This window comes from Dermacentor silvarum, chromosome 1 (genome assembly GCF_013339745.2).
Source record: "Dermacentor silvarum isolate Dsil-2018 chromosome 1, BIME_Dsil_1.4, whole genome shotgun sequence".
Taxonomy (NCBI): domain Eukaryota; kingdom Metazoa; phylum Arthropoda; class Arachnida; order Ixodida; family Ixodidae; genus Dermacentor; species Dermacentor silvarum.
Window position 1 is genome coordinate 183,814,906 of NC_051154.1, and position 12,408 is coordinate 183,827,313.

Below are 12,408 nucleotides of genomic sequence, written 5' to 3' on the forward strand. Positions count from 1 at the left end.
AAGCACTGCCTCGGCATATCTAGCCCCGTGGTCGGCGCATTTCTGCCCATCAACCGCGGTCTGGTTCAGGCTCGAGGAAAAAAATAGACGACAACCACTTGGACACTCGGACAGCATTTATTACGAGGGCAAGTAACACTTCGAGCAGGCCAGGTACCTATATTCACATCATTAAGGGAGCGCTGGAGGAAAATTATATACCAGGTAAAGAAGGGGGTTTTGACTTACGAACTGGGGAATACTGGCGGCACGAACGCGACTGGTTAACCACGCTATGCACTATGGGAGCGCCGACGGGCCCGCCTGTTCTCACCGAATGGTCTTGGCTGCTTGCTACCCACTTACGCTCCCTGCGAGAGGAAAGTTACCCTCTCCCCCCTGACGCGCATGCGCAAACGTGACTTTTGCCACCGCCATGGGACCCCGGGATCCCAACAAATACTTCGCCTGGATTTCACTTGGCTACATTATTGCGATAAGCTAAAGGCATCATCTGCACTGCATTCAGATATAATGCGTCCCGATTGAACATTTCAGATAAGCACATGTTTCAAGCAGCAAGGACACAGATGCGGATTCGAAGCTTACGTCATGACTCGGTGGCGACACGGTAGCATATCTGACTCGATATTCAGAAGGTTGCGGGTTTGAATCTCAGGGCGGTCAAATTTTTTTTCTTCTGGTAGCGCTGTAGCATTTCATCTGCATGTCACGCGGCTACGTTATTACTTTAAGCTAAGGGGATCATCTGCACTGCATTCAGAATAATACGTTCCGATTGTACATTTCAGAAAGGCATATATTGCATGCAGTGAGGACAAAGGCGGAGATTTGTAACGCTTTCACTTGTCGCGATATCGGCGCTCTGCCTTGGCACACCTCACGCCGCGCACGACTGCCCGTACACCGCGATCCCCGCTGCAAGCTCGATAAAACTTTTTGTACCCTCTGGTAACGCTATAACGTGTCGGGATATAGGGGGGAAGGCATCGAAGCACTGCCTCGGCATATCTAGCCCCCTGGTCGGCGCATTTCTGCCCATCAACCGCGGTCTGGTTCAGGCTCGAGGAAAAAAATAGACGACAACCACTTGGACACTCGGACAGCATTTATTACGAGGGCAAGTAACACTTCGAGCAGGCCAGGTACCTATATTCACATCATTAAGGGAGCGCTTGAGGAAAATAACACACCAGGTAAAGAAGGGGGTTTTGACTTACGAACTGGGGGTCACACCTTGTTCCACGATTGGCGCATTCCTGCCCAAACAGCGCGGTCCGGTACACGCTCGAGGAAACAGTACACGACAACCGCGTGGACACTCGGACAGCATTTATTACGCCCGCAAGTAACATTTCGAGCAGGCCACGTACCTATATTCACATCGTTAAGGGTTCGCACGAAGAAGGGTTCGCACGTAAGCGCTGTGTGCAGAAATCAAGTGACCTGCCAGCGTTGCGGTGGGCAACATAATACCGCCGACTGTGATGCACCTTCATTGAAATGTCCCAACTGTCCTGGCCCTCACGAAGCAACGTCGAAGGATTGCCCGAAGATGCAGCAGGAAGTTCGTATTCTCCGGAAAATGGCAAAAAACAAGTCTTCCCATAGACAGGCTGCTCAATCTGTTCGCCGAGACAGACAACGCTCGCGTAAGAAGTACCATCCAATGACTTCAGGTGAACCGGATTGTGGGGCGCTGGGGCCTTGACAACCTCTGCCTGTGCCGGCATCGCGGACGGTAACAGCGCCTACAGCAAATTCAGGATCTCCGAGAGCACAGGGCGCACATTCGTCGCCCCTGGGTGGCACAGACACGGAGTGGCCTTCGCTACCCAGTAGATCCACGGGAACGATACCATGCCGTAGTGTTTCTCTACGTCAAGAAGTGGATTCTAGGGCTAGTAAAGCCGATGACCTTACAGGCAAGCAAGGAGCTGAAAAGAATGACAAAGAAAGTGTTGAAAAAATGCTGAAACGCCTGCTAGAATCAATGCGCGTGATTCTCTGTGGTCTCCAGACACCGGCCGCTAAAAGCGCCGTGCATGTCCTCGCCGTACTGGAGCAGCTGATCGCTGCTCTTTACATTATTTAATTACCTTGCTTGGCACCTGTGCTGCTCACGCAGGAGAAGCCCATACACAAGCTTCTTCGCGGCGAGTTTTTGTGAACTTTAAATTGTATTCGTGACTCCGTCGATCCATGCTCTGGAAGGTTGATGACACTTTTGAAGGACCTTTTTGGACTTTGTTGATAGCCATGAGGATGCTGAAGTTGCCTTTACCATTGTACATCCTTCTTCAATGTCATCATCACCCCTCATCCAGCCTTTATGTCCCCGTTCCCCCCTCCCCCTGTGCAGAGTAGCAGGCTAGAGCATGCTAGCTCAGGCCGACCTCTCTGCCTTCCTTCAAATAAATTATCTCTCTCTCTCGCACGAAGAAAATATAAGCACTACGTAAATAGAGGGGTTTCGACTTACGAACTGGGGAATACTGGCGGCCGCGGCACGAACGCGACTGGTGAACCACGCTATGCACTATGGGAGCGCCGACGGGCCCGCCTGTTCTCACCGAATGGTCTCGGCTGCTTGCTACCCACTTGCGCTCCCTGCGGGAGGAAAGTTACCCTCTCCCCCCTGACGCGCATGCGCAGACGTGACTTTTGCCACCGCCATGGGACCCTGGGATCCTAACAAACCCTTCGTCTGGATTTCAGTTGGCTACATTATTGCGATAAGCTAAAGGCATCATCTGCACTGCATTCAGATATAATGCGTCCCGATTGAACATTTCAGATAAGCACATGTTTCAAGCAGCAAGGACACAGATGCGGATTCGAGGCTTACGTCATGACTCGGTGGCGACACGGTAGCATATCTGACTCGATATCAAAAGGTTGCGGGTTCGAATCTCAGGGCGGTCAAATTTTTTTTCTTCTGGTAACGCTGTAGCATTTCATCTGCATGTCACGCGGCTACGTTATTACTTTAAGCTAAGGGGTTCATCTGCACTGCATTCAGAATAATACGTTCCGATTGTACATTTCAGAAAGGCATATATTGCAAGCAGTGAGGACAAAGGCGAAGATTTGTAACGCTTTCACTTGTCGCGATATCGGCGCTCTGCCTTGGCACACCTCACGCCGCGCACGACTGCCCGTAGACCGCGATCCCCGCTGCAAGCTCGCTAAAACTTTTTGTACCCTCTGGTAACGCTATAACGTGTCAGCTTATAGGGGGGAAGGCATCGAAGCATTGCCTCGGCATATCTAGGCCCTTGGTCGGCGCATTTCTGCCCATCAACCGCGGTCTGGTTCAGGCTCGAGGAAAAAATAGACGACAACCACTTGCACACTCGGACAGCATTTATTACGAGGGCAAGTAACACTTCGAGCAGGCCAGGTACCTATATTCACATCATTTAGGGAGCGCTCGAGGAAAATTATACACCAGGTAAAGAAGGGGGTTTTGACTTACGAACTGGGGGTCACACCTAGTTCCGCGATTGGCGCATTCCTGCCCAAACACCACGGTGCGGTACACGCTCGAGGAAACAGTACACGACAACCGCGTGGACACTCGGACATCATTTATTACGCCTGTAAGTAACATTTCGAGTAGGCCACGTACCTATATTCACATCGTTAAGGGTTCGCACGAAGAAAATATAAGCACTACGTAAATAGAGGGGTTTCGACTTACGAACTGGGGAATACTGGCGGCCGCGGCACGAACGCGCACTGGTTAACCACGCTATGCACTATGGGAGCGGCGACGGGCCCGCCTGTTCTCACCGACTGCTGTTCACCGAATGGTCTCGGCTGCTTGCTACCCACTTGCGCTCCCTGCGAGAGGAAAGTTACCCTCTCCCCCCTGACGCGCATGCGCTGACGTGACTTTTGCCACCGCCATGGGACCCCGGGATCCCAACAAATACTTCGTCTGGATTTCACTTGACTACATTATTGCAATAAGCTAAAGGCATCATCTGCACTGCATTCAGATATAATGCGTCCCGATTGAACATTACAGATAAGCACACGTTTCAAGCAGCAAGGACACAGATGTGGATTCGAAGCTTGCGTCATGACTCGGTGGCGACACGGTAGCATATCTGACTCGATATCAGAAGGTTGCGGGTTCGAATCTCAGGGCGGTCAAATTTTTTTTTCTTCTGGTAACGCTGTAGCATTTCATCTGCATGTCACGCGGCTACGTTATTACTTTAAGCTAAGGGGTTCATCTGCACTGCATTCAGAATAATACGTTCCGATTGTACATTTCAGAAAGGCATATATTGCATGCAGTGAGGACAAAGGCGGAGATTTGTAACGCTTTCACTTGTCGCGATATCGGCGCTCTGCCTTGGCACACCTCACGCCGCGCACGATTGCCCGTACACCGCCATCCCCGCTGCAAGCTCGATAAAACTTTTTGTACCCTCTGGTAACGCTTTAACGTGTCGGGATATAGGGGGGAAGGCATCGAAGCTCTGTTCGGCATACCTAGCCCCGTGGTCGGCGCATTTCTGCCCATCAACCGCGGTCTGGTTCAGGCTCGAGGAAAAAATAGACGACAACCACTTGGACACTCGGACAGCATTTATTACGAGGGCAAGTAACACTTCGAGCAGGCCAGGTACCTATATTCACATCATTGAGGGAGCGCTCGAGGAAAATAATTGACCAGGTAAAGAAGGGGGTTTTGACTTACGAACTGGGGGTCGCACCTAGTTCCGCGATTGGCGCATTCCTGCCCAAGCACCACGGTGCGGTACACGCTCGAGGAAACAGTACACGACAACCGCGTGGACACTCGGACAGCATTTATTACGCCTGTAAGTAACATTTCGAGTAGGCCACGTACCTATATTCACATCGTTAAGGGCTCGCACGAAGAAAATATAAGCACTACGTAAATAGAGGGGTTTCGACTTACGAACTGGGGAATACTGGCGGCCGCGGCACGAACGCGACTGGTTAACCACGCTATGCAACTATGGGAGCGGCGACGCGCCCGCCTGTTCTCACCGACTGCTGTTCACCGAATGGTCTCGGCTGCTTGCTACCCACTTGCGCTCCCTGCGAGAGGAAAGTTACCCTCTCCCCCCTGACGCGCATGCGCAGACGTGATTTTTGCCACCGCCATGGGACCCCGGGATCCCAACAAATACTTCGTCTGGATTTCACTTGGCTACATTATTGCGATAAGCTAAAGGCATCATCTGCACTGCATTCAGATATAATGCGTCCCGATTGAACATTTCACATAAGCGCATGCTTCATGCAGCAAGGACACAGATGCGGATTCGAAGCTTACGTCATGACTCGGTGGCGACACGGTAGCATATCTGACTCGATATCAGATGGTTGCGGGTTCGAATCTCAGGGCGGTCAAATTTTTTTTCTTCTGGTAACGCTGTAGCATTTCATCTGCATGTCACGCGGCTACGTTATTACTTTAAGCTATGGGGTTCATCTGCACTGCATTCAGAATAATACGTTCCGATTGTACATTTCAGAAAGGCATATATTGCATGCAGTGAGGACAAAGGCGGAGATTTGTAACGCTTTCACTTGTCGCGATATCGGCGCTCTGCCTTCGCACACCTCACTCCGCGCACGACTGCCCGTACACCGCGATCCCCGCTGCAAGCTCGCTAAAACTATTTGTACCCTCTGGTAACGCTATAACGTGTCGGGATATAGGGGGGAAGGCATCGAAGCATTGCCTCGGCATATCTAGCCCCGTGGTCGCCGCATTTCTGCCCATCAACCGCGGTCTCGTTCAGGCTCGAGGAAAAAATAGACAACCACTTGGACACTCGGACAGCATTTATTACGAGGGCAAGTAACACTTCGAGCAGGCCAGGTACCTATATTCACATCATTAAGGGAGCGCTCGAGGAAAATAATACACCAGGTAAAGAAGGGGGTTTTGACTTATGAACTGGGGGTCACACCTAGTTCCGTGATTGGCGCATTCTTGCCCAAACACCACGGTGCGGTACACGCTCGAGGAAACAGTACACGACAACCGCGTGGACACTCGGGCAGCATTTATTACGCCTGTAAGTAACATTTCGAGTAGGCCACGTACCTATATTCACATCGTTAGGGTTCGCACGAAGAGAATATAAGCACTACGTAAATAGAGGGGGGTTTCGACTTACGAACTGGGGAATACTGGCGGCCGCGGCACGAACGCGACTGGTTAACCACGCAATGCACTATGGGAGCGGCGACGGGCCCGCCTGTTCTCACCGACTGCTGTTCACCGAATGGTCTCGGCTGCTTGCTACCCACTTGCGCTCCCTGCGAGATTAAGTTACCCTCTCCCACCTGACGCGCATGCGCAGACGTGATTTTTGCCACCGCCATGGGACCCCGGGATCCCAACAAATACTTCGTCTGGATTTCACTTGACTACATTATTGCAATAAGCTAAAGGCATCATCTGCACTGCATTCAGATATAATGCGTCCCGATTGAACATTTCACATAAGCACATGTTTCAAGCAGCAAGGACACAGATGCGGATTCGAAGCTTACGTCATGACTCCGTGGTGACACGGTAGCCTATCTGACTCGATATCTGAAGGTTGCGGGTTCGAATTTCAGGGCGGTCAAATTTTTTTTCTTCTGGTAACGCTGTAGCATTTCATCTGCATGTCACGCGGCTACGTTATTACTTTAAGCTAAGGGGTTCATCTGCACTGCATTCAGAATAATACGTTCCGATTTTACATTTCAGAAAGGCATATATTGCATGCAGTGAGGACAAAGGCGGAGATTTGTAACGCTTTCACTTGTCGCGATATCGGCGCTCTGCCTTGGCACACCTCACGCCGCGCACGACTGCCCGTACACCGCGATCCCCGCTGCAAGCTCGATAAAACTTTGTACCCTCTGGTAACGCTATAACGTGTCGGGATATAGGGGGGAAGGCATCGAAGCACTGCCTCGGCATATCTAGCCCCGTGGTCGGCGCATTTCTGCCCATCAACCGCGGTCTGGTTCAGGCTCGAGGAAAAAAATAGACGACAACCACTTGGACACTCGGACAGCATTTATTACGAGGGCAAGTAACACTTCGAGCAGGCCAGGTACCTATATTCACATCATTAAGGGAGCGCTGGAGGAAAATTATATACCAGGTAAAGAAGGGGGTTTTGACTTACGAACTGGGGAATACTGGCGGCACGAACGCGACTGGTTAACCACGCTATGCACTATGGGAGCGCCGACGGGCCCGCCTGTTCTCACCGAATGGTCTTGGCTGCTTGCTACCCACTTACGCTCCCTGCGAGAGGAAAGTTACCCTCTCCCCCTGACGCGCATGCGCAAACGTGACTTTTGCCACCGCCATGGGACCCCGGGATCCCAACAAATACTTCGCCTGGATTTCACTTGGCTACATTATTGCGATAAGCTAAAGGCATCATCTGCACTGCATTCAGATATAATGCGTCCCGATTGAACATTTCAGATAAGCACATGTTTCAAGCAGCAAGGACACAGATGCGGATTCGAAGCTTACGTCATGACTCGGTGGCGACACGGTAGCATATCTGACTCGATATTCAGAAGGTTGCGGGTTTGAATCTCAGGGCGGTCAAATTTTTTTTCTTCTGGTAGCGCTGTAGCATTTCATCTGCATGTCACGCGGCTACGTTATTACTTTAAGCTAAGGGGATCATCTGCACTGCATTCAGAATAATACGTTCCGATTGTACATTTCAGAAAGGCATATATTGCATGCAGTGAGGACAAAGGCGGAGATTTGTAACGCTTTCACTTGTCGCGATATCGGCGCTCTGCCTTGGCACACCTCACGCCGCGCACGACTGCCCGTACACCGCGATCCCCGCTGCAAGCTCGATAAAACTTTTTGTACCCTCTGGTAACGCTATAACGTGTCGGGATATAGGGGGGAAGGCATCGAAGCACTGCCTCGGCATATCTAGCCCCCTGGTCGGCGCATTTCTGCCCATCAACCGCGGTCTGGTTCAGGCTCGAGGAAAAAAATAGACGACAACCACTTGGACACTCGGACAGCATTTATTACGAGGGCAAGTAACACTTCGAGCAGGCCAGGTACCTATATTCACATCATTAAGGGAGCGCTTGAGGAAAATAACACACCAGGTAAAGAAGGGGGTTTTGACTTACGAACTGGGGGTCACACCTTGTTCCACGATTGGCGCATTCCTGCCCAAACAGCGCGGTCCGGTACACGCTCGAGGAAACAGTACACGACAACCGCGTGGACACTCGGACAGCATTTATTACGCCCGCAAGTAACATTTCGAGCAGGCCACGTACCTATATTCACATCGTTAAGGGTTCGCACGTAAGCGCTGTGTGCAGAAATCAAGTGACCTGCCAGCGTTGCGGTGGGCAACATAATACCGCCGACTGTGATGCACCTTCATTGAAATGTCCCAACTGTCCTGGCCCTCACGAAGCAACGTCGAAGGATTGCCCGAAGATGCAGCAGGAAGTTCGTATTCTCCGGAAAATGGCAAAAAACAAGTCTTCCCATAGACAGGCTGCTCAATCTGTTCGCCGAGACAGACAACGCTCGCGTAAGAAGTACCATCCAATGACTTCAGGTGAACCGGATTGTGGGGCGCTGGGGCCTTGACAACCTCTGCCTGTGCCGGCATCGCGGACGGTAACAGCGCCTACAGCAAATTCAGGATCTCCGAGAGCACAGGGCGCACATTCGTCGCCCCTGGGTGGCACAGACACGGAGTGGCCTTCGCTACCCAGTAGATCCACGGGAACGATACCATGCCGTAGTGTTTCTCTACGTCAAGAAGTGGATTCTAGGGCTAGTAAAGCCGATGACCTTACAGGCAAGCAAGGAGCTGAAAAGAATGACAAAGAAAGTGTTGAAAAAATGCTGAAACGCCTGCTAGAATCAATGCGCGTGATTCTCTGTGGTCTCCAGACACCGGCCGCTAAAAGCGCCGTGCATGTCCTCGCCGTACTGGAGCAGCTGATCGCTGCTCTTTACATTATTTAATTACCTTGCTTGGCACCTGTGCTGCTTACGCAGGAGAAGCCCATACACAAGCTTCTTCGCGGCGAGTTTTTGTGAACTTTAAATTGTATTCGTGACTCCGTCGATCCATGCTCTGGAAGGTTGATGACACTTTTGAAGGACCTTTTTGGACTTTGTTGATAGCCATGAGGATGCTGAAGTTGCCTTTACCATTGTACATCCTTCTTCAATGTCATCATCACCCCTCATCCAGCCTTTATGTCCCCGTTCCCCCCTCCCCCTGTGCAGAGTAGCAGGCTAGAGCATGCTAGCTCAGGCCGACCTCTCTGCCTTCCTTCAAATAAATTATCTCTCTCTCTCGCACGAAGAAAATATAAGCACTACGTAAATAGAGGGGTTTCGACTTACGAACTGGGGAATACTGGCGGCCGCGGCACGAACGCGACTGGTGAACCACGCTATGCACTATGGGAGCGCCGACGGGCCCGCCTGTTCTCACCGAATGGTCTCGGCTGCTTGCTACCCACTTGCGCTCCCTGCGGGAGGAAAGTTACCCTCTCCCCCCTGACGCGCATGCGCAGACGTGACTTTTGCCACCGCCATGGGACCCTGGGATCCTAACAAACCCTTCGTCTGGATTTCAGTTGGCTACATTATTGCGATAAGCTAAAGGCATCATCTGCACTGCATTCAGATATAATGCGTCCCGATTGAACATTTCAGATAAGCACATGTTTCAAGCAGCAAGGACACAGATGCGGATTCGAGGCTTACGTCATGACTCGGTGGCGACACGGTAGCATATCTGACTCGATATCAAAAGGTTGCGGGTTCGAATCTCAGGGCGGTCAAATTTTTTTTCTTCTGGTAACGCTGTAGCATTTCATCTGCATGTCACGCGGCTACGTTATTACTTTAAGCTAAGGGGTTCATCTGCACTGCATTCAGAATAATACGTTCCGATTGTACATTTCAGAAAGGCATATATTGCAAGCAGTGAGGACAAAGGCGAAGATTTGTAACGCTTTCACTTGTCGCGATATCGGCGCTCTGCCTTGGCACACCTCACGCCGCGCACGACTGCCCGTAGACCGCGATCCCCGCTGCAAGCTCGCTAAAACTTTTTGTACCCTCTGGTAACGCTTTAACGTGTCGGGATATAGGGGGGAAGGCATCGAAGCTCTGCCTCGGCATACCTAGCCCCTTGGTCGGCGCATTTCTGCCCATCAACCGCGGTCTGGTTCAGGCTCGAGGAAAAAATAGACGACAACCACTTGGACACTCGGACAGCATTTATTACGAGGGCAAGTAACACTTCGAGCAGGCCAGGTACCTATATTCACATCATTAAGGGAGCGCTCGAGGAAAATAATTGACCAGGTAAAGAAGGGGGTTTTGACTTACGAACTGGGGGTCGCACCTAGTTCCGCGATTGGCGCATTCCTGCCCAAGCACCACGGTGCGGTACACGCTCGAGGAAACAGTACACGACAACCGCGTGGACACTCGGACAGCATTTATTACGCCTGTAAGTAACATTTCGAGTAGGCCACGTACCTATATTCACATCGTTAAGGGCTCGCACGAAGAAAATATAAGCACTACGTAAATAGAGGGGTTTCGACTTACGAACTGGGGAATACTGGCGGCCGCGGCACGAACGCGACTGGTTAACCACGCTATGCAACTATGGGAGCGGCGACGGGCCCGCCTGTTCTCACCGACTGCTGTTCACCGAATGGTCTCGGCTGCTTGCTACCCACTTGCGCTCCCTGCGAGAGATAAGTTACCCTCTCCCCCCTGACGCGCATGCGCAGACGTGATTTTTGCCACCGCCATGGGACCCCGGGATCCCAACAAATACTTCGTCTGGATTTCACTTGGCTACATTATTGCGATAAGCTAAAGGCATCATCTGCACTGCATTCAGATATAATGCGTCCCGATTGAACATTTCACATAAGCACATGCTTCATGCAGCAAGGACACAGATGCGGATTCGAAGCTTACGTCATGACTCGGTGGCGACACGGTAGCATATCTGACTCGATATCAGATGGTTGCGGGTTCGAATCTCAGGGCGGTCAAATTTTTTTTCTTCTGGTAACGCTGTAGCATTTCATCTGCATGTCACGCGGCTACGTTATTACTTTAAGCTAGGGGTTCATCTGCACTGCATTCAGAATAATACGTTCCGATTGTACATTTCAGAAAGGCATATATTGCATGCAGTGAGGACAAAGGCGGAGATTTGTAACGCTTTCACTTGTCGCGATATCGGCGCTCTGCCTTCGCACACCTCACTCCGCGCACGACTGCCCGTACACCGCGATCCCCGCTGCAAGCTCGCTAAAACTTTTTGTACCCTCTGGTAACGCTATAACGTGTCGGGATATAGGGGGGAAGGCATCGAAGCATTGCCTCGGCATATCTAGCCCCGTGGTCGCCGCATTTCTGCCCATCAACCGCGGTCTCGTTCAGGCTCGAGGAAAAAATAGACAACCACTTGGACACTCGGACAGCATTTATTACGAGGGCAAGTAACACTTCGAGCAGGCCAGGTACCTATATTCACATCATTAAGGGAGCGCTCGAGGAAAATAATACACCAGGTAAAGAAGGGGGTTTTGACTTATGAACTGGGGGTCACACCTAGTTCCGTGATTGGCGCATTCTTGCCCAAACACCACGGTGCGGTACACGCTCGAGGAAACAGTACACGACAACCGCGTGGACACTCGGGCAGCATTTATTACGCCTGTAAGTAACATTTCGAGTAGGCCACGTACCTATATTCACATCGTTAGGGTTCGCACGAAGAGAATATAAGCACTACGTAAATAGAGGGGGTTTCGACTTACGAACTGGGGAATACTGGCGGCCGCGGCACGAACGCGACTGGTTAACCACGCTATGCACTATGGGAGCGGCGACGGGCCCGCCTGTTCTCACCGACTGCTGTTCACCGAATGGTCTCGGCTGCTTGCTACCCACTTGCGCTCCCTGCGAGAGGAAAGTTACCCTCTCCCCCCTGACGCGCATGCGCTGACGTGACTTTTGCCACCGCCATGGGACCCCGGGATCCCAACAAATACTTCGTCTGGATTTCACTTGGCTACATTATTGCGATAAGCTAAAGGCATCATCTGCACTGCATTCAGATATAATGCGTCCCGATTGAACATTTCACATAAGCACATGCTTCATGCAGCAAGGACACAGATGCGGATTCGAAGCTTACGTCATGACTCGGTGGCGACACGGTAGCATATCTGACTCGATATCAGAATGGTTGCGGGTTCGAATCTCAGGGCGGTCAAATTTTTTTCTTCTGGTAACGCTGTAGCATTTCATCTGCATGTCACGCGGCTACGTTATTACTTTAAGCTAAGGGGTTC